The sequence below is a fragment of the Camelus dromedarius genome, unplaced genomic scaffold (genome assembly GCF_036321535.1).
Source record: "Camelus dromedarius isolate mCamDro1 unplaced genomic scaffold, mCamDro1.pat HAP1_SCAFFOLD_121, whole genome shotgun sequence".
Lineage (NCBI taxonomy): Eukaryota > Metazoa > Chordata > Mammalia > Artiodactyla > Camelidae > Camelus > Camelus dromedarius.
In genome coordinates, this window is record NW_026989801.1 from 684,000 (window position 1) to 705,026 (window position 21,027).

The 21,027-nt window shown below is 40.5% G+C and overlaps 1 long non-coding RNA gene across 4 annotated transcripts in view; it reads right to left on the reverse strand.

Moving 5' to 3' along the window:
• LOC135320777 (uncharacterized) overlaps window positions 1-20,586 on the reverse strand; it is a 75,083-nt gene extending 54,497 nt beyond the window's left edge. The window contains exons 1-2 of one of the 4 annotated variants that reach the window (XR_010380109.1): window positions 20,097-20,586; window positions 929-1,001 (exon numbers count right to left, since the gene is read on the reverse strand). This is a non-coding gene — a long non-coding RNA (uncharacterized LOC135320777). Of the gene's footprint in view, window positions 1-928; window positions 1,002-9,538; window positions 10,498-20,096 lie in introns of those variants that run through there. The other 3 variants (XR_010380110.1, XR_010380108.1, XR_010380111.1) reach the window with 3 other exon arrangements.
• Window positions 20,587-21,027: the final 441 nt, after the last annotated feature.

Genomic DNA, 21,027 nt, shown 5'->3' on the forward strand with positions numbered 1-21,027 from the left:
CTGAACTTGAGTATGTATTTGTCCTCAGTGTTTCAAGGCAGTATAGGTAACTATTGTAAGTCAGTTTGTGAACTGAACTCTAAAAGTCGCCATAGACATGTAAGGACACATGTTATGTGGACTGTCTTTTCCCTTCATTCAAGCCCCGTATGTAGAATATCATGGGGGTGCAGACTTGGCTGGGTTAAATTGCTTTACCCAACATGATCGGACGATTAAGCATTCTCATCGTTGTTAGAAGAACACCTGGTTCTCAGTAGCCTAGCATAGCTGCAGCAGTTTTCTCTTAGCTATAATGCCTCTAGTTGCTTTTGGAACCAAGCCTTCATATAAATATTTTGTTTGGGTTACCTAGTGTCTTCCTACATAGAAATGTTACCGCTTGAAATGACAACAATGACCAGTATGATTCACTGGGTGGAAAGGGCACCACATGCAAAAGGGAAACACTGGGTGAGGGTTATTTCATGGTTCCAATATTTATTTCATGGTTCCTGTTTGTGTTGGGGCATCAACAGTAAACAGTTAACCTGTTCACTTCATCATTTTGGACTGCTGTTTTACATTCTATCTGTCTATTTTTCCATTATAGCTGAAAAAATGGTACTTGAATTTGATAAGTCTGGCTTGTAGGTAGATTTAGTATGTTTCAAAAACTAACTTCATTTTCAGATAATTCCCCAAATATGTAAATCAATTGTATTAAAATTTTGAAAGTCCGCAACTGAGGGATCAACACAATGTCAAAACTGGATTCTTCAGACAAACCCACCCACCATGGCTGTATAGAAAATAGAGATAAACAAGAATAACATGTCTGTGAGTTATATATGGAAAGTGATGATTTATCAGTGCCCAGTTGGCAGAGTACAAGTACAACCTACGCACACTCGCTCCCATGTACACAGGAAGATAAACATCCACTCACCCAGCCCATAGTCCAGGACACTTGCCGAAGAGTGGTCTCTTACTTCCAAGGACAGAATGAGGCCTCAGAAAACCTGGAAGGAGGAGAAGACACAGTAGTGATGTAAATAAGTGTAGGACCTGTCCTCTGCTGATGGAGCAGCAAAGTGAAAATCTGTTTTATTTTGACACACACCCTCAAGGGGATAGGACGCATGGGATTGAAAGCGGTGCACTGAGTGTTAGAAGTGTGCACAGCAGATGCTTGGATGACAGAACTGAAAGAAATCAGCACAAAATATACCCACAATTCATTCTTAGACAAAGATTGGTGCTGCCAAATTTGGGCTCACAATGGCTGTGAATAATTGGGGATACAGCTATTGATGATAGCACACGCTGATTCTCAGGCATCTGGAGTGTGTTGTGGATTGTGGTAGGCCCTATCCAGAGAGGAAACTTACCTGGGACCCCAATGAGAAAGCAACAACCCTGGCTAGTGAGGTTGATTTTATCGAAATATCCCATGGACACATCCAATGCATCTGTAAGACCTGGGACCAATTTGGCATTTTGCCAATAGAGCACGTGTGGGGCTCAATCACAGTCATCATGCATCTGGTCTGAGGGATCCAGGGGGCCTTGGGGTTGAATTCTGTTTCCAAAATCTCAGGATCTGCTACATTCATAGCCTGGACTGGGATTATACTTTGGTTTGAGGCAGAGGATGTGGAATATTTCGGTGGTTTCCTTCGTGGTCCCATGCCACAGATGAGAGAACAATGAAGAGTGGTCAAAGTCCACAGCATGAGAAGATGCATTATTTTCCTCAGCATTATCTCTGAAATGCAGATGCTACATTTTGGATGGCACTGACATGCTATGGCACCCAGGAAACATAGATGGGGCTGCAGGAAAATTCCAACAGGCCCTGATGCATGACATCATTAGATAAGTTTCCACTGGTGTTTCTGTAGACAGAGAAGCCCTGGGAAGAACTGGTAACATTGGGACATTCCCATGGCAATAGAAAGCACAAGCGCACTGTCACGATTCTGTTTTGGAAAAACTCCTAAATGACATACAGCAGTCTACAGAGCTGAAAACTCTTTGAAGCTTCATTTCCACTAGAGGAAGTGTCCTGTGTACTTTAAGAACTGTGAGATAAGTGTAATAAAAATGAGGTTATACTAATAGAAAGAGTATGGTGTGTTCATGACAACAACGGGAACACCAGCAATTAGAGCTATATAAGACAACACACACAGGAAAAGGACATGGCATCATTGTCTAGGAAAAATTGTCCTCACAAAAAAATCATGGAATTGCGTACATCCAATGGTATAAAATTTTCACTTAACAAAACCCTATAAGTCTGCATTAGATACCTGAAAGTACTTGACCAGTAGAGATAAAGAAGTATAATAAAAGAAACAGGAAGTACTATTTTAAGTACAAAAGAGTTTGAAGGCCCAAAATATAAGCTTTCAAACAACTAGATGGCAAAACGCTATCAGAGAATGTATTGAAAACGGAGGTGAGGAAAACACTGAAGAACAACAGTGTCTCAGAATCACAAAAGACAGAATACCAGAAAAGGGGAAGAGAACCTCTAAAGATGAGCGAAAGAATATCAGAAAACTCAATGGATGAGATAATACCAGGGCTAAAGTCATTCCCAAGCAGAATAGATAATGCAGAGGGACTCGTGAATGACTGTGATGACAGAGGAATAGAAATCCCTCGATTAGAAGATGACATAGAAAAGCAAGTGAAAATCAATGCAATCATCGCTGTTGAATCACAGGGTAATACAAAGCATGAAAGATTATGATTCATAAGTGTCCCAGATGAATTAGCAAAAGATAAATAAGAAAAGTCTGAAATATATTTGTAGAAAAATCAGACAGAAACTTCCTTAAAGCCAAAAAGCAGTCATCTATATGAATTCAGGAAGTACAAGTGTCCAAAGGAGGTGGAATTAAAATAGACCTACAAGAAGCTGTATTATTCAAAGCAACAAAGTTCATGATCAACCAAGTGATTCTTAATGCACGTAGAGGAAAGCAACTTAGTCACAACAGAATCTCCAGAGGGTTTTCAGCTGATATCTCGACACAAATAGTACAGGAGATGTAATAGTGCCAGGACATATACCAAATATTGAATGAGTAAAAGCTTCAATCTAGGGTAGCCTATGCCACAAGACTACCATTTCTAATAACAGCAGAGCTAGAGAATTTCACAGACCGGCAATACTTAAAAGACTACAGCAGTTCGAAACTAATATTAAAAAAAGGATTGAGAATTCTAAACAGAATAGAAAAGTAGCAAGATGAAATGGATATAAGAATACCATTATTGGAAATGCAATTAGAGCAATGAGTTTCAAAGAATAAACAAGAAGAAGGCAAGGAGGACATCAAAATCCTAAAGATGGGACAGGGAAGCAGGAAAACATAGGTGATTTTCAGCACTATACTAAGTTAATCAGCATATATGACTCTCTGAATCAAACGGAGAGATGCATGGCCTAAAGAGTTTGCAAAACAAAGAATAAGCAAACAAACAAACAATTGAACAAAGAAACAAACATCAAAAGAGTACGCTTGGCAGACATCTATCCAAAGGAACCATGATAAATTAAATAAAAATACTCAAAGTAATGTCAAGGATCATTCAGTACGCATCGACAAAGTTTCGAGGCATGCAAGTACTCAAAAGACTTGTATTCAGAAAACAGATGCGTGCATTAATATTCATAAATTTTGATTCATAATAGCACATTGTCTCCTAACCCAAATCTCTATTTTGATTAAAATGGATTCCTAGTCCGTGGTATAGATTTAGAAGTATTTCAACATGATGAAAGAATGGCATAATCTACCCTATATAAAGAAGAAATGGCATAAGCCTAAAACAAAGGAAAGTAGCTCTGCAGAACTGTACTAAGAGCAAAAGAGTCAGTCAGTAAAGTGCACAATGGGATTGGTTTCATTTCTAGGAATTTCAGCCCCGATGGAACAAATGGATACATGTTCTTAGAGTGTGGGTGTTTCAGCAGAAAAGCAACAAACGGATATGTATTCTGGGTGAATGGATATTACACAAACATAAGATTCCTTTAGTGGGTCTTTTTGTACTGTTAACAGTTAGAAAGTTTAAAGACGTATGAAACCATAAACTAAAAATGGACACACTTCCCTCCGTTTGTACTGTGTATAGGGATGAGAACAAAAGTAAAGAAGGAAGAAAAAAAGGACCATGGGATGCTACTGGAGAGATTCACATTTACCTTAGGAACCTCTCGTCTGATGCAGCCCCTCCCAAACACTGACAAGATGTAGCAACCATTGGGGATGGCAGGTACCGTTTGGATTCCAGGTGGAATTTTGGTGTGTACTGCACAGCTTGTTGTGACTGGTGGGCCCAAGGTAACTGGGCAGAGTTCTGTGGGTGGATCAGTGTGATGGAAGGGCTGCCACCCTCTGTGGAGCTTGTCTTAGGTCTTTATTTTGGGAAGCTGGGTAAGTTCGAGATACTGCTTCTGCCCAAATACCTGAGTTCACGGGTCAGTTTCCAGAAACTGAAAGGGCTGACAGTGGAACATCTGCCAGTCATCAGCATACTGGTTACGTTCCGAGGATCTTTCAGACTTGCCCAGTCATGTAGAAGTCTAATTTATGGGAGATTTAAAGAGAAGCTGGAAGAAAACCTGGTTACATGGATTGAGGAGATATGAGAACACATTGATGAGAGTTGTCCTGCTACAATTGAGGACACAGGCATGGATACTTCTGTAGGGAATACCAGGCTCAAAAGACATTCATGAGACATATTGAGCCTCGTTGATCCTGGCAGAAATTATGGAGGATCAACGTGCACTTGTGGAAGTTACTCAGTTCTCTGCTCCAAGAATGGATCCAAGATTCTTGACGTCTAAAGAGAAGAGATGGCAGAGGTGATAAAATCGCTCATGTTGGTGGAATAATTTGTGAGAATCCCCATGTCCCAAGGGGCATTTACAAACCATTCAGACCAAAATGCACCAAGCCCAGGTAAGCCTTTTCACAGTCTTGGGCCTTGCTATCAAGCACTTGCTCTTCCCTCCCCTCCACTCAGTCATCCATTTTAAAGGATCAGAACCTGAGCTGAAATGAAACCATATAAGAAGAGCAAGCTCCTCCTAGAATCAGAGTTCCTACAACTTCACACTCTGTGAACAACTGTGAAATCCTCAAAGGTCAAATACTCTGAACTAAAATAGCTAGGATTTGAATATTTAGCTAACACAAAGAAATGATGACCTTCCCCTAGATTCAGCAAATGCTCTGGTTATGTCTTTTTGGGGTGAAGGGAGTGTGGTAAGTGAGGAGAATCTTTGACTGAACTTGAATAGGTATTATGCCTCAGTATTTCAAGACAGTATAGGTAAATATTATGTCAGTTATTGAACTGAACTTTAAAAGTCGCCAAGGACATTAAAGGACATAATTTATGTGTACCATCTTTTCCCTTCATTCAAGAACCTCGTGCACTATATCATGGGATGCAGACAATGTTATGTTAAATTGCTTTACCAACATGATCAGACGATTAATCTTTGTCATCACTGATAGAAGAACACCTGATTATCAATAGCCTCGCATAGCTACAGCAGGATTCTCATAGATATAATGCCTCTAGGTGCTTTTGAAATGAAGCCAAAATGTACATACTTTATTTGGTTTTTCTTGTGTTTTCCTCTAGAAGAATGATACCCCTTTTAATGAAAACATTGGCCAATATGTGCCATTGGGAAGAAACGGCAACACATGCACAATGGAATCCCAGGTTGGGGGTTATTTCTTGGTTCCAATAGTTATTTCATCCTTTCTGTCAGTGTTGGAGGATTCAACATTAAAGGGTTGACATGTCCCTTCAAAATCTTGGACTGCTATTTTATATTCTATCTGTCTATTTTTTCCTTAGAGCTGACAAAAAGTAACAAAAATTGACAAGTCTTTCCTCTAGGCAGATTTAGTATGTTTTGAAAACTAACTTCATATTCATATAAATTCCAAACATGTAAATCAATTATTCTAACCTTTTTAAAGACTGCAACTGAGTTATCAACACAATGTCAAAACTAATGTGTTCGGACAAACCCTTCCACCATGGCTGTATAGAAAACAGAGCTAAGTAAACATCATATTTCTGCGAATTATATCTGGAAAGTGTTGATTTATCACTGCCCACTTGGCAGGGAACAAGTGCATCATGTGCTCACTCGCTCCTATGTACACAGCAATGTAAACATCCACTCAACCAGCCCTTGGAAAAGGACATTGCAGAAGAGTGGTCTGTTAATTCCAAAGACAGGATGAGGCCTCAGAAACCTGGAAGGAGGAGAAGACAATGTAGAGAATGGAAACCACTACAGGATCTGACCTCTGGTAATGGAGCAGCAAAGGTGAAACTCTGCTTTGCTTGGATGCACACTCTCTAGCAGACAGCACACATGGGATTGAGGGTGATGAGTGGAGTGTTAGAAGAGTGCACAGCAGATGCTTGGCTGACAGGACTCAAAGAAATCAGCACCAAATATCCCCAGAATTGAATCTGAGACCAAGAACCGAGCTGCCAAATTTGTGCTGGCAGAGGCAGCAGAAAATGAGGGATAGGGCTACGGATGATGGCACACGCTTACTCTCAGGGATCTGGATTGTGTTGTGGGTTGTGTTGGGTCCTATCAAGAAAGCAAACCGACTTGTGACCCCAATGAGAAAGCAACCACACTAGCTTGCGAGTTTGAGTTTATCGATAAGTCCCATGGCCACATCCACTGCATCTGCAGGACCAGGGACCAATTTGGCATTTTGCCAAGAGAGCACATGTTGGGCTCAATCAGAGATACTGTGCATCAGGTCTGTGGGAACCAGAGGCCTTGGGTTTGAAATCAGTATTAAAAGCACTAGGATCTGCTACATTCAATATCTGGAGTGAGATTACATTTTGGTTTGAGGCAGAGGATGCAGAACAACTGTTCTTCCCTTCGTGCACACATGACAAAAGGATGAGAGAACAAGGAAGAGTGGTCAAAGTCTGCAGTGTGAGAAGATGAAGAATTTCATTGAGCATTTTCCCAAATGCAGATGGTACATTTTCGATGGCACTGAAATGTTACTGCACCGAGAACACATACATTGGTCTGCAGGATCATTCCAGCAGGCCCTGTTGTATGACATCCATAGATATGTTTCCACTGGTGTTTCTGTAGACAGAGAAGCTCTGGGAAGAACTGGTAATATTGGGACATTCCCATGGCAATAGAAAGCACAAGCTCACTGTCAGTTTCCTGTTTTGGAAACACTCCAAAATGACATACAGCAAAATGCAGAGCTGAAAATCTTTAGAAGCTTCATTTCCACAAGAGGAAGTATCCTGTGCACTACCAGAATTCTTAGATAAGCATAATAAAAATGAGGATATAATAATCGAAATATTATAGTGTGTTCATCACAACAAACAACACCAGCAATTAGAGATATACCAGACAACACACACAGGAACATGACTTGGCATCAATGACTAGGAAAAATTGTCCTCACAGAAATATGGAATTGCGTACACCCAAGAGTCTATAATATTCAATTAACAAAGCCGTATAAGTCTACAATTGATACCTGATAGTACTTGAACAGTAGAGATAAAGAAGCATAGGAAAAGAAACAGGAAGCACAATTTTCTGTTCCAAAGTGATTGAAGGCCCAAAAAATAAGCTTCCAAACAACTAGAATGCAAAACGCTATCAGAGCAAGTATTGAAAGCGGAGGTGAGGAAAACACTGAGGAACAACAGTGTCTCAGAATCACAAAAGACAGAATGCCAGAAAAGGTGAAGAGAAACTCTAAAGACAAGCCAAATAATATCAGTAAACTCAATGGATGAGATAATAACAGGGCTAAAGTCAGTCCTAAGCAGACTAGATAATGCAGAGGGACTCATGGATGACTGTCAAAACAGGGGAACTGAAATCCCTTGATCAGAGGAAGACATAGAAAAGCAAGTATAAACCAATGCAAACATTTCTGTTGAATCCCGGGGTAAGACAAAGCATGAAAGTCTATGATTCAAAAGAGTCTAAGAAGGGAATGCAAGAGATAAAAATAAAAATGTCTGAAAAATTATTTGTAGAAAAATCAGAGTGAAACTTTCTGAAAGCCAAGAAAGAATCATCTATATGATTTCAGGAGTACAAAGCGTCCAAATGAGGTGGAATCCCAATAGACCTACAAGCAGCAGTAGAATTCAAATCAACAAAGTTCATGATCATCCCAGTGATTTAAAATGCACCTAGATGAAAGCAACATCATCACAACAGTACCTCCAGCAGGGTTTCAGCTGCTATCTCGACAGAAATATTGCAGGACAGGGAGGAGTGCCAGGACATAGACCATAACCTGAATAAGAAAAAGCTGCAAACTTGGGTAGCCTTTGCCACATGACCACCATTAATAATAAAGGCAGAGCTAGAGAATTTCACAGACCGGCAAACCTTAAAATAATTCAGCAGTTCGAAAATGATCCTAAAATAAAGATTTAGATTTCTATGCTGCATAGAAAAGTAGCAAGATGAAATGGAAATAAGAAAACCATTATTGGAATTGCTGGAAGAGCATGAGTTGCAAAGAATAAAAAAGAAGAAGGCAAGGAGGACGGCAAAACGCTAGAGATGTGAGAGGGAAGCAGGTAATCTTAGGTGATTTAAAGCACTATCTTAAGTGAATCAACTTGTATGACACTCTGAAGCAAACACAGAAATGCATGGCCTAATGCGTTTGCAAAACAAACAACAAGCAAACAACCAATCAAAAAATACAAAAAGGGTACGTTTGGCTGACTTATACCAAAGCAACCATGACTATTCAAAACAAAATACTCAAAGAGATGTCAAGGATCATTCAGCACGCATCGACCCAGTATCGCTGCTTGCATGTATTCAACACACTTGTATTCAGAAACATGATGTGCACATAAATATTCATAAATATTGATTGATAAGAGTATATCATGACCCAAATCAAATGCCAAGTTTGAATAAAATGGTTTCATAGTCCGTGATATATACTTACAAGTTTTCCAACAGTATGAATCAATGCCATATTCTACCCTAGGTAGAGAAGAAATGGCATAAGCCTATAACAAAGACAAGTAGCTCTGCAAAACTGTACTAAGTGTGAAAGAGGAAGCTAGTATACTGCACGTAGTGATTTGTTCCATTTTTAGGAATTTCAGCCTCCATGATACAATTGGGTCCATATTCTGAGATTATGGGTGTTTCAGCAGAAAGCAACAAACGGATATGTATTCTGGGTGAATGGATATTTCACAAACATAATTTCCTTTAGTGTGTCACTGTGTAATGTGAACTTTTAGAAAGTTTACACACGTGTGAAAGCATAAACTAAAATTGGACACATTTCCCTCCATTTGTACTGTGTATACGGATCTGAACAAAAGGAAAGAGGAAAGAAATAAGGACCATGGGACGCTAGTGGATAGAATCACATAAAACTTAGGAATCTGATGTGTGATGCAGCCATTCTCCCAACACTAATAAGATGCAGCAACCATCGGACATGGCAGCTACCTTTTGGATTCCAGGTGGAATGTTGGTGGGTACCGTGAGGCTTGTTGTGCCTGGTGGATCCAAGGTAACTGGGCAGAATTCTGTGGGTGGATCAGTTTGATGGAGGGGATGCTGCCCTCTGTGGAGCTTGTCTTAGTTCTTTTGTTCAGGAAGCTGTGTAAGTTCGAGATAATGCTGCTGCCCAAAAACCTGGTATCACGGGTTAGTTTCCAGAACCTGAAAGGGCAGACAGTGCATGATTTGACTGTCATCAGCTTACTGGTGAGGCTCCGAGGTCCTTTCAGAACTGCCCAGTCCTGTTGAAGTCGACTTTATGGGAGACACGGAGAAAAGATGTCAGAAAAGCTGGCAGCACAGATTGAGGAGAGATGCCAACACATTGATGAGACTTGTTCTGCTACAATGGAGAATACTGGCATGGAGACATCTGTAGAGAATACCAGGCTTGAAAGACATTCATGACACATATTGAACCTCGCTGATACTGGCAGAAATATACGGAGTGTCAACATGCCCTTGAAGAAGTTACTCAATTCCATGCTCCAAGAATGGGTCCAAGAATCCCGACGTCTAAAAGAGAAGAGATGGCAGAGATGATAAAAGCGCTCATGTTCTTGGAAGGGGTAGTGAGAATCCACATTTCCCAAGGGGCATTTACAAACCATTCAGACAAAAATGCACCAAGCCCAGGTAAGAATTTTCCCAGGTATGGGCCTAGATATCAAGAACTTTCTCTAACCTCCACTCCACTCAGGCATCCATTTTAAAGATAAGCACCTGAGGTGAAATGAAGTCAGTAGGAGAATAGTAAGCCGCTCCTGGAATCAGCATTCCAACAGCTTCACACTCTGTGAAAAACAGTGAAATACTTAAAGATCAAATACTCTCGAATAAAATAGATATGAATTGAATACTTAGCTCACACAAATAAATGATGACCTTCCCATAGATTCAGCAAATGCTGGAGTAATGTATTCTATGGGGTGAATGGAGTGTGGTAATTGAGGGGAATCTTTGACTGATCTTTAATAGATATTAGGCCTCATATTTTCAAGACAGTATAGTCAAATATTAGAAGTCAGATAGTGAACTGAAATGTAAAAGTCTCCAAAGAATTTAAAGACACAGTTTATGTGGACCATGCTTCCCTTCAGTCAAGCCCACGGTGCACCTTATCATGGGGGTGCAGCATTGGTTGTGTAAATTGCTTTACACAACATGATCGGATGATTACATGTTTTCATCACTGATAGAAAAACACCTGGTTCTCAAAAGCCTAGCATAGCTGCAGAGGTTTCTCATAGATATAATGCCTCTAGGTGCTTTTAGAATCAAGCCTAAATGTTTATATTTTGTTCAGATTATCTTGTATTCTAGTAGAGAACAATGTTACACCTTGAAATGCCAACATTGGCCAGTATGAGACATTGGTAATAAAGGGCAACATCTGAACAATGGAAACCTAGGTTTGGGGTTATTTCAAGGTTCCAATAGATATTTCATGGTTCCTGTTCGTGTTGGAGGCTTCAAGTGTAAACAGTTGACATGTCCCTTCAACATATTGGACTGCTATTTTACATCCTATCTTTGTATATTTTTCTTAGAGCTGACAATATGTTACAAAAATAGACAAGTCTGGTTTTAGGTAGATTTAGTATGTTTCAAAAACTAACTTCATTTTCATATAAATCCCAAAACATGTAAATCAATTCAAATAACATTTTAAAATACTGCAACTGAGTTATCAACACAATGTCAAAACTGGAGTCTTTGGACAAACCCTCCCACCATGGCTGTATAGAAAATACAGCTAAGTAAATATCATATTTCTGTGAATTATATCTGGAAAGTGTTGATTTATCACTGCCAGGTTGGCAGAGAACAAGTGCAACATGGGCTCACTTACTCCCATGTACACAGCAATGTAAACATCAACCAAACCAGACCTTGGCACAGGACACTTGCCGAAGAGTGGTCTGTTAATTCCAAAGAAAGGATGAGGCCCCAGAAACCTGTAAGGAGGATAAGGCAATGTAGAGAATGGAAACCACTACAGGATCTGACCTCTGGTAATGGAGCAGCAAAGGTGAAACTCTGCTTTACTTGGACGCACACTCTCAAGGGGACAGCACACATGGGATTGAAGGTGATGTGCTGAGTGTTAGAAGAGTTCACAGCAGATGCTTGGCTGACAGGACTCAAAGAAATCAGCACCAAATATCCCCAGATTTGAATCTGAGACCAAAACCCGAGCTGCCAAATTTGAGATAGCAGAGGCAGCAGAAAATGAGGGATAGGGCTACGGATGATGGCATACACTTAGTCTCAGGGATCTGGATTGCGTTGTGGGTTGTGTTCGGTCCTATCAAGAGAGCAAACCGACTTGTTACCCCAATGAGAAAGCAATCACACTAGCATGCAAGTTTGAGTTTATCGATATGTCCCATGGCCATATCCACTGCATCAGCATGATGAAGGACCAATTTGGCATTTTGCCAATAGAGCATGTGTGGAGCTCTTTCAGAGATATTGTGCATCGGGTTTGAGAGATCCAGTGGGCCTTGGGATTGAAATGAGAATTAAAAGATTTGGGATCTGCTATCTTCATAACTTATAGAAAGATTACGGTTTCGTTTGAGGCAGAGAATGCGGAAGAGCTCTGTGGTTGCCTTCGTGCACCCATGACACAAGGATGAGTGAACAAGGAATAGTGGTCAAAGTCCACAGCATGAGAAGATGAAGAATTACCTTCAGCATTATCTCCCAAATGCAGATGCTATATTTTGGATGGCACTGACATGGTACTGCACCGACGACACATATTTCGGTCTGCAGGATCGTTCCAGCAGGCCTTGTTGTATGACATCCATAGATATGTTTCCACTGGTGTTTCTGTAGACAGAGAATCTCTGGGAAAAACTGGTAATATTGGGACATTATCATGGAAAGAGAAAGCACAAGATCACTGTCAGTTTCCTGTTTTGGAAACACTCAAAAAGCACATACACCAGAATGCAGAGCTGAAAAACTTTAGAAGCTTCATTTCCACAAGTGGAAGTGTCCTGTGCAATTTCAGGATTCTGAGATAAGCGTAATAAAAATGAGGTTATACAAATCGAAATATTATGGTGTATTCATCACAACAAAGGCAACACCAGCAATTAGGGATATAAAAGACAACACACATAAGAACAGGACATAGAATTCATGTCTAGGAAAAATTGTACTCACAGAAATATCATGGAATTGCTTACACCAAATAGTCTATTACATTCACTTAACAAAGCCCAATAATACTACATTAGATACCTGATAGTACTTGAACAGTAGAGATAAAGAAGAATAGGAACAGAAACAGGAAGTACCATTTTCACTTCCAAAGAGATGGAAGGCAAAAAAAATAAGCTTTCAAACGACTAGGCTGCATAACACTACCAGAGCAAGCATTGAAACTGGAGGTGAGGAAAACACTGAAGGAAAAAAGTGTCTCAGATTCACAAAAGGCAGAATACCAGAAAAGGGGAAGAGAAAATCTAAAAATAAGCCAAATAATATCAGAAAACTCAAATGATGAGATAATAACAGGGCTAAAGTCAGTCCTAAGCAGCCTAGATAATGCAGAGGGATTCGTGAATGACTGTGAAGACAGGGGAACAGAAATCCCACGAGCAGAAGAATACATAGAAAAGAAAGTGTAAACCAATGCAAACATTTCTGTTGAATGACGGGGTAAGACAAAGCATGAAAGACTATCATACCTAAGATTCCCAGATGGGAATGAAAGAGATTAAAAAAAAAAAAGTTTGAAAATTCATTTGTTGAAAAACCAGACTGAAACTTTCTGAAAGCCAAGAAAGAATCATCTATAAGATTTCAGGAAGTACACAGCGTCCAAAGGAGGTGGAATCCCAATAGACCTACAAGCAGCTGTAGAATTCCAATCTACAAAGTTCACGATCATCCCATTGATTTAAAATGCACCTAGACTAAAGCAACTTAGTCACAACAGAACCTCCAGAGGGCTTTCAGCTGATATCTCGACAGAAATATTGCAGGATAGGGAGGATTGCCAGGACATAGACCATAAACTGAATGAGATAAAGCTGCAATTTAGGTTAGCCTATGCCACATGTCCGACATTAATAATAACGGCAGAGCTAGAGAATTTCACAGAATTTCAAAACTTAAATTAAATCAGCAGTTTGAAACTAACCCTAAAAGAAAAATTGAGAATTCTACCATGAATAGAATGTAGCAAGATGAAATGGGTATAAGAAAACCATTACTGGAAATGCAGGAAGAGCTTGAGATTCAAAGAATAAAAAAGAAGAAGGCAAGGAGGACAGCAAAACCCTAGAGATGTGAGAGGGAAGCAGGAAATCATAGGTGATTTTAAGCACTATCTTAACTGAATCAGATTTTATGACTCTCTGTTTGAAGCAAACGGAGAGATGCATGGCCTAATGTGTTTGCAAACAAAAAACAAGCAAACAAACAATCAATCAAACAAACACAAAAAGGGTACGGTTGTCTGACATATACCAAAGAAACCATGAATATTCAAAAGAAAATACTCAAAGTGATGTGAAGGATCATTCAGCACCCATCGACCCAGTATCGATGCTTGCATGTACTCCACACGCTTGTATTCAGAAAAATCATGCATGCATATATATTCATAAATATTGATTCATTAGAGTATATCGTGACCCAAATCAAATGTCGAGTTTAAATAAAATGTATTCATAGACCGGGATATAGACTTACATGTGTTCCAACAGGATGAATGAATGCCATATACTACCCTAGGTAGAGACGAAATGGCATAAGCCTATAAGAAACACAAGTAGCTCTGCAAAACTATATAAAGAGCTAAAGAGAAACACAGTAAAGTGCACATAATGATTGGTTTAATTTCTTGGAATTTCAGCCCCCATGAAGCAAATATATATTCTGAGAGGGTGGGTGTTTCAGCAGAAAGCAACAAACGGATATGTATTCTGGGTGAATGTATATTACACAAAAATAATTTCCTTTAGGTTTTCTCTGGGAACTGTGTACTTTAAAAAGTTTAAAGTCCTGTGAAACCATAAACTAAAAATGGACACATTTCCCTCCGTTTGCACTGTGTATACGGATATGAACCAAAGGAAAGAGGGAAGAAAAAAGGACCATGGGACACTAGTGGATACAATCACATTAAACTTAGGAATCTGTCGTCTGATGCAGCCCCTAACCCAACAATACCAAGATGCAGCAACCATTGGAAATGGAATTTGCTGGTTGGATTCCAGGTGGAAAGTTGGTGGGTACCACGAGGCTTGTTGTGGCTGGTGGATCCAAGGAAACTGGGCAGAATTCTGTGGGTGGATCAGTGTGATGGTGGGGCTGCCGCCCTCTGGGGAGCTTGTCTTAGGTCTTTTTTTCGGGTAGGTTTTTAAGTTCGAGATACTGCTGCTGCCGAAAGACATGAGATTTCTGGTCAGTTTCCAGAACCTGAAAGGGCAGACAGTGGAAGATCTGCCTGTCATCAGCTTACTGGTGAGGCTCCGAGGTCCTTTCAAAATGGCCAATTCCTCTTGAAGTCGACTTTATGGGAGACAAATATAGAAGCTGGCAGAAAAGCTGGCTGCACTGATTGAGGAGAGATGCGAATACATTCATGAGAGTTGTTCTACTACAATGGAGAATACTGGCATGGAGACGTCTGTAGAGAATACCAGGCTCAAAAGACCTTCATGAGACATATTGAACCTCGCTGATACTGGCAGAAATATATGGAGTGTCAACCTGTCCTTGAAGAAGTTACTCAATTCCCTGCTCCAAGAACGGGTCCAAGATTCCTGACGTCTACAAGAGAAGAGATGGCAGAGATGATAAAAGCGCTCGTGTTCTTGGAAGAGGTCGTGAGAATCCACACGTCCCAATGGGCATTTACAAACAATTCAGACCAAAATGCACCAAGACCAGTTAAGATTTTCCCATTATCGCACTAGCTATCAAGCCCCTGCTCTACCCTACCCTCCACTCAGGCATCCATTTTAAAGATCAGCACCTGAGGTGAAATGAAGCCAGTAGGAAAATAGCAAGCCCCTCCTAGAATCAGGGTTCCAACTGATTCACACTCTGAGAACAACAGTGAATTCCTTAAAGATCAAACACTCTCGACTAAAATAAATATGAATTGAATACTTAGCTCACACAAAGAAATGATGACCTTCCCCTAGATTCAGCAAATGCTGGGGTTATGTCTTCTTTGGGGTGAAGGGAGTGTGGTAAGTGAGGGGACTATTTGACTGAACTTGAATATGTATTAAGCCTCAGTTTCACAAGACATTATAGTCAAATATTATGTCAGCTATTGAACTGAACTGTTAAATTCACCAAAGAATTTAAAGACACAGTTTATGTGGACCGTCTTTACCTTCAGTCAAGCCCCGGGTGCAATATATCATGGGGGTGCAGACTTGGTTTTGTTAATTTGCTTTACCATAATGATTGGAAGATAAACCGTTCTCATCACTGATAGAAAAACAGCTGGATCTCAAAAGCCTAACATAGCTGCTAAAGGATTCTCATAGCTTTTATGCTTCTAGGTGCTTAAGTAATCAAATCTAATATATATTTGTTTGGATTTTCTTGTATTTTAGTAGAGAGGAATGTTACACATTGAAATGCCAACATTGGCCAGTATGTGTCATTGGAAGTAAAGGGCAAACCTTTCAAAAGGGAAACCCAGGTTTGGGGTTATTTCACGGTTCCAGTAGGGATTTCCTGGTTCCTGTTGTTGTTGGAGGCTGCAAGAATAAATTGTTGACATGTCCCATTCAAATTTTGGACTGCTACTTTACATTCTATCTGTCTAACTTTTACTTAGAGCTGAAAAAATGTTACAAAAATAGACAAGTCTGGCTTCCAGGTAGATTTAGTATGTTTCAAAAACTAATTTCATTTTCATATAAATACCAAAAATGTAAATAAATTCAATTTACATTTTTAAATACTGCAACTGTGTTATCAACACAATGTCAAAAATGGGGTCATCGGACAAACACTCCCACCATGGCTGTATAAAATATACAGCAAATAAACATCATATTTCTGTGAATTATATCTGGAATATGATGTTTTATCAATGCCCATTTGGCACAGAAAAATTGCAACATGCGCTCACTTGCTCCTTTGTACACAGTAATGTAAACATGCACTCACCCACAACTTGACATAAGACACATGTCAAAGAGTGGTCTGTTACTTCCAAAGACAGGATGAGGCCTCAGAAACCAGGAAGGAGGAGAAGGCAGTGTAGAGAATGGAAACCACTACAAGATCTGACCTCTGGTAATGGAGAAGCACAGGTGAAACTCTGCTTTACTTGGACGCACCCTCTCAAGCTGACTGCACACATGGGATTGAAGGTGATGCACTGAGTGATAGAAGAGTGCACAGCAGATGCTTGGCTGACATAACTCATAGAAATCAGCACAAAATATCCCCACAATTGATTCTGAGACCAAGATCCGAGCTGCCAAATTTGAGCTAGCAGAGGCAGAAGAAAATGAGGGATAGGGCTACGGATGATGGCACAAGCTTAGTCTCAGGGATCTGGATCACGATGTGGGTTGTGGTGGGTCCTATCAAGAGAGAAAACCGAAATGCTACCCCAGTAAGAAAGCAACCACATTGGCGTGTGAGGTTGAGTTTTTCGATATGTGCCATGGCCACATCCACTGCATCTTGCAGGCCCATGATGAATTTGGCATTTTGCCAATAAAGCACGTGTGGGGCTCAACTAGAGAAGCCGTGCATCTGGTCTGAGGGGTCCAGTGACCCTTTGGTTTGAAATCAGAATTAAAAGCTTTAGGATCTGCTACAGTCATAACCTGGACAGGGATTACGGATTGGTTTGAGGAAGAGAATTTGGTACAGCTCTGTGGGTGCATTCGTGCACCCATGACACAAGGATGAGGGATCAAGGAAGAGTGGTCAAAGTCCACAACGTGAGAAGATGAAGCATTTCCTTCAGCATTATCTCCCAAATGCAGATGCTACATTTTGGATGGCACTGACATGGTACTGCCCAGAGGACACAAAGATCGGTCTGCGGGACCATTCCAGCAGGCCATGATGTATGATATCCATACATATGTTTCCACAGGTGTTTCTTTAGACAGAGAAGCTCTGGGAAGAACTGGTAACATTGGGACATTCCCATGGCAATAGAAAGCACAAGCGCACTCTCAGTTTGCTGTTTTGGAAAGACTCCAATATGACGTACAGCAGAATGCCGAGCTGAAAAAATTTAAGCTTCATTTCCAGAAGAGGAAGTGTACACTGCACTTTCAGAATTGTGAGGTAAGTGCAATAAAACGAAGTTTTATTAATTGAAATTATATGGTGTGCTCATCACAACAAAGGCAACACCAGCAATTAGAGATATACCAGACAACACACACAGGAACAGGACATGGCATCAATGCCTAGGAAAATTGTCCTCACAGAAATATCATGGAACTTTGTACACCCAATGGTCTAAAATTTTCACTTAACAAAGCCCTATAAATCTATATTAGATACCTGATAGTACTTGACCAGTAGAGATAAAGAAGTAGAGTAAAAGAAACAGGAAGTACCATTTTCAGTTCCAAAGTTACTGAAGGCCCAAAAATAAGCTTTCAAACATCTAGACTGCAAAACGCTACCAGAGCAAGTATTGAAAACTGAGGTGAGGAAAACATGAAGTACAACAGTGTCTCAGAATCACAAAAGGCAGTATACCAGGAAAGGGGAAGAGAAACTCTAAAAACGAGCCAAAAAATATCAGAAAACCCAAGTATGAGACAATACCAGGGGCTAAAGTCAGTCCAAAGCAGACTTGATAATGCAGACGGACTCGTGAAAGACTGTGAATTCAGGGGAACAGAAATCCCTCGATCAGAAGAAGACATAGAAAAAGAAGTGCAAACCAATGCAAACATTGCTGTTGAAGCCTGGGGTAAGACAAAGCATGAAAGAGTATGATTCGTAAGAGTCCCAGATGGAAAAGCAAGATTAACAAAAAAAAGCCTGAAAAGATAATTGTAGAAAAGTCAGACTGAAACTTGCTGAAAGACAAGAAAGAATCATCTATACGATTTCAGGAACTACACAGCGTCCAAAGGAGGTGGAATCCCAATAGACCTACTTGCAGCTGTATAATTCAAATCAACAAAGTTCATGATCACCCCAGTGATTTAATATTCATCTAGAGGAAAGCAATTTAGTAACAACAGAACCTCGAGAGGGCTTTCAGCTCATATCTCGGCAGAAATATTGCAGAACAGGGAGGAGTTCAGGGACATAGGCCATATCCTGAATGAGAAAAAGCTGTAATCATGGGTAGCCTATGCCACATGACTGCCATTTCTAATAACGGCAGAGCTAGGGAAATTCACAGACCAGCAAAGCTTAAAAGAATTCAGCAGTTCAAAACTTATCCTAAAAGAAAGATTGAGAATTCTACCCTGAATAGAAAAGTAGCAAGATGAAATGGAAATAAGAAAAACCATTATTGGAAGTGCACGAAGAGCGTTCGTTACAAACAAGAAACAAGAAGAAGGCAAGGAGGACATCAAAGCCATAAGATGGGAGAGGGTTGCAGGAAATCATAGGTGATTTTAAGCACTATCTTAAGTGATTCACATATATGACTCTCTGATTGAAGCAAACGGAGTGATGCATGGCCTAATGTGTTTGCAAAACCAACCACAAGCAAACAAACAAACAATCAACAAAAAAACCGACACCAAAACGGTATGGTTGGCTGACATATACCAGAGAAACCATGAGTATTCAAAACAAAATACTCAAAGTGATGTCAAGGATCATTCAGCACGCATCGACCCAGTATCGCAGCTTAAATGTACTCAACACACTTGTATTCAGAACACAGACGCGTGCATTAATATTCATAAATATTGATACAAATGAGCATATCGTGACCTAACACAAATGCCGATTTTGATTAAGGTTTGTTCATAGTCCGTGATATAGACTTACAATTCTTCCAACAGCAAGAATGAATGCCATATTCTACCCTAAGTAAAGAAGAAACGGCATAAGCCTATAACAAAGACAAGTAGCTCTGCAAAACTGTACTAAGAGCAAACGAGACAGACAGTAAAGTGCACATTGGGATTGGTTTCATTTCTCGGAATTTCAGCCCCCATGAAAAAAATGGATCCATTTACTGAGAGCGTGGGTGTTTCAGCAGAAAGCAACTGACGGATATGTATTCTGGGTGAAAGGATATTACACAAACATGAGTTTCCTATAGTGGGGTCTCTGTGTACTGTGAGCTGTTAGAAGGTTTCAAGACGTGTGAAACCATAAACTAAAACTGGACACACTTCCCTCCGTTTGTACTGTATATACAGATCTGAACCAAAGGAAAGAGGGAAGATAAAAGGACAATGGCACGCTAGTGGATAGAATCACATTTAACTTAGGAACCTCTCGTTTGATGCAGCCCCTCCCCCAACACTGACAATATTCAGCAACCATTGGGGATGGCAGTTACCGGTTGGATTCTAGGTGGAATCTTGGTGTGTACCGCGAGGCTTGTTGTGGCTGGTGGATCCAAGGTAACTGGGCAGAATTCTGTGGGTGGATCAGTGTGATGGAGGGGCTGCCGCCCTTTGTGGAGTTTGGCTTAGGTCTTTTGTTCGGGACGCTGTGTAAGTTCGAGATAATGCTGCTGCCCAAAGACCTAAGTTCACGGGTAAGTTTCCAGAACCTGACAAGGCAGACAGTGGAAGATCTGCCTGTCATCAGCTTACTGGTGAGGCTCCGAGGTACTTTCAGACTTGCCCAGTCCTGTTGACGTCGACTTTATGGGAGACACGAAGAGAAGCTGGCAGAAAAGTTGGCTGCACGGATTGAGGAGAGATGCGAACATATTGATGAGAGTTGTTACGCTACAATGGAGAATACCGGCATGGAGACATCTCTAGAGAATACCAGGCTCGAAAGTCATTCATGAGACCTACTGAACCTCTGTGTTCCTGCAGAAACATACGGAGTGTCAACGTGCACTTGAGAAACTCACTCAATTCTCTGCTCCAAGAACGGCTCCACGATTCCTGACGTCTAAAAGAGAAGAGATGGCAAAGATGATAAAAGCGCTCATGTTCTTTGAAGAGGTCATGAGAATCCACAGGTCCCAAGGGGCATTTACAAGCCATTCAGACCAAAATGCACCAAGCCCAGGTAAGCCTTTTCACAGTCTTGGGCCTTGCTATCAAGCACTTGCTCTTCCCTCCCCTCCACTCAGGCATCCATTTTAAAGGATCAGAACCTGAGCTGCAATGAAGCCAGTAGGAGAAGAGCAAGCTCCTCCTAGAATCAGAGTTCCTCCATCTTCACACTCTGTGAACAACAGTGAACACCTTAAAGGTCAAATACTCTCGCCTAAAATAGTTAGGTATTGGATACTTAGCTCACACAAAGAA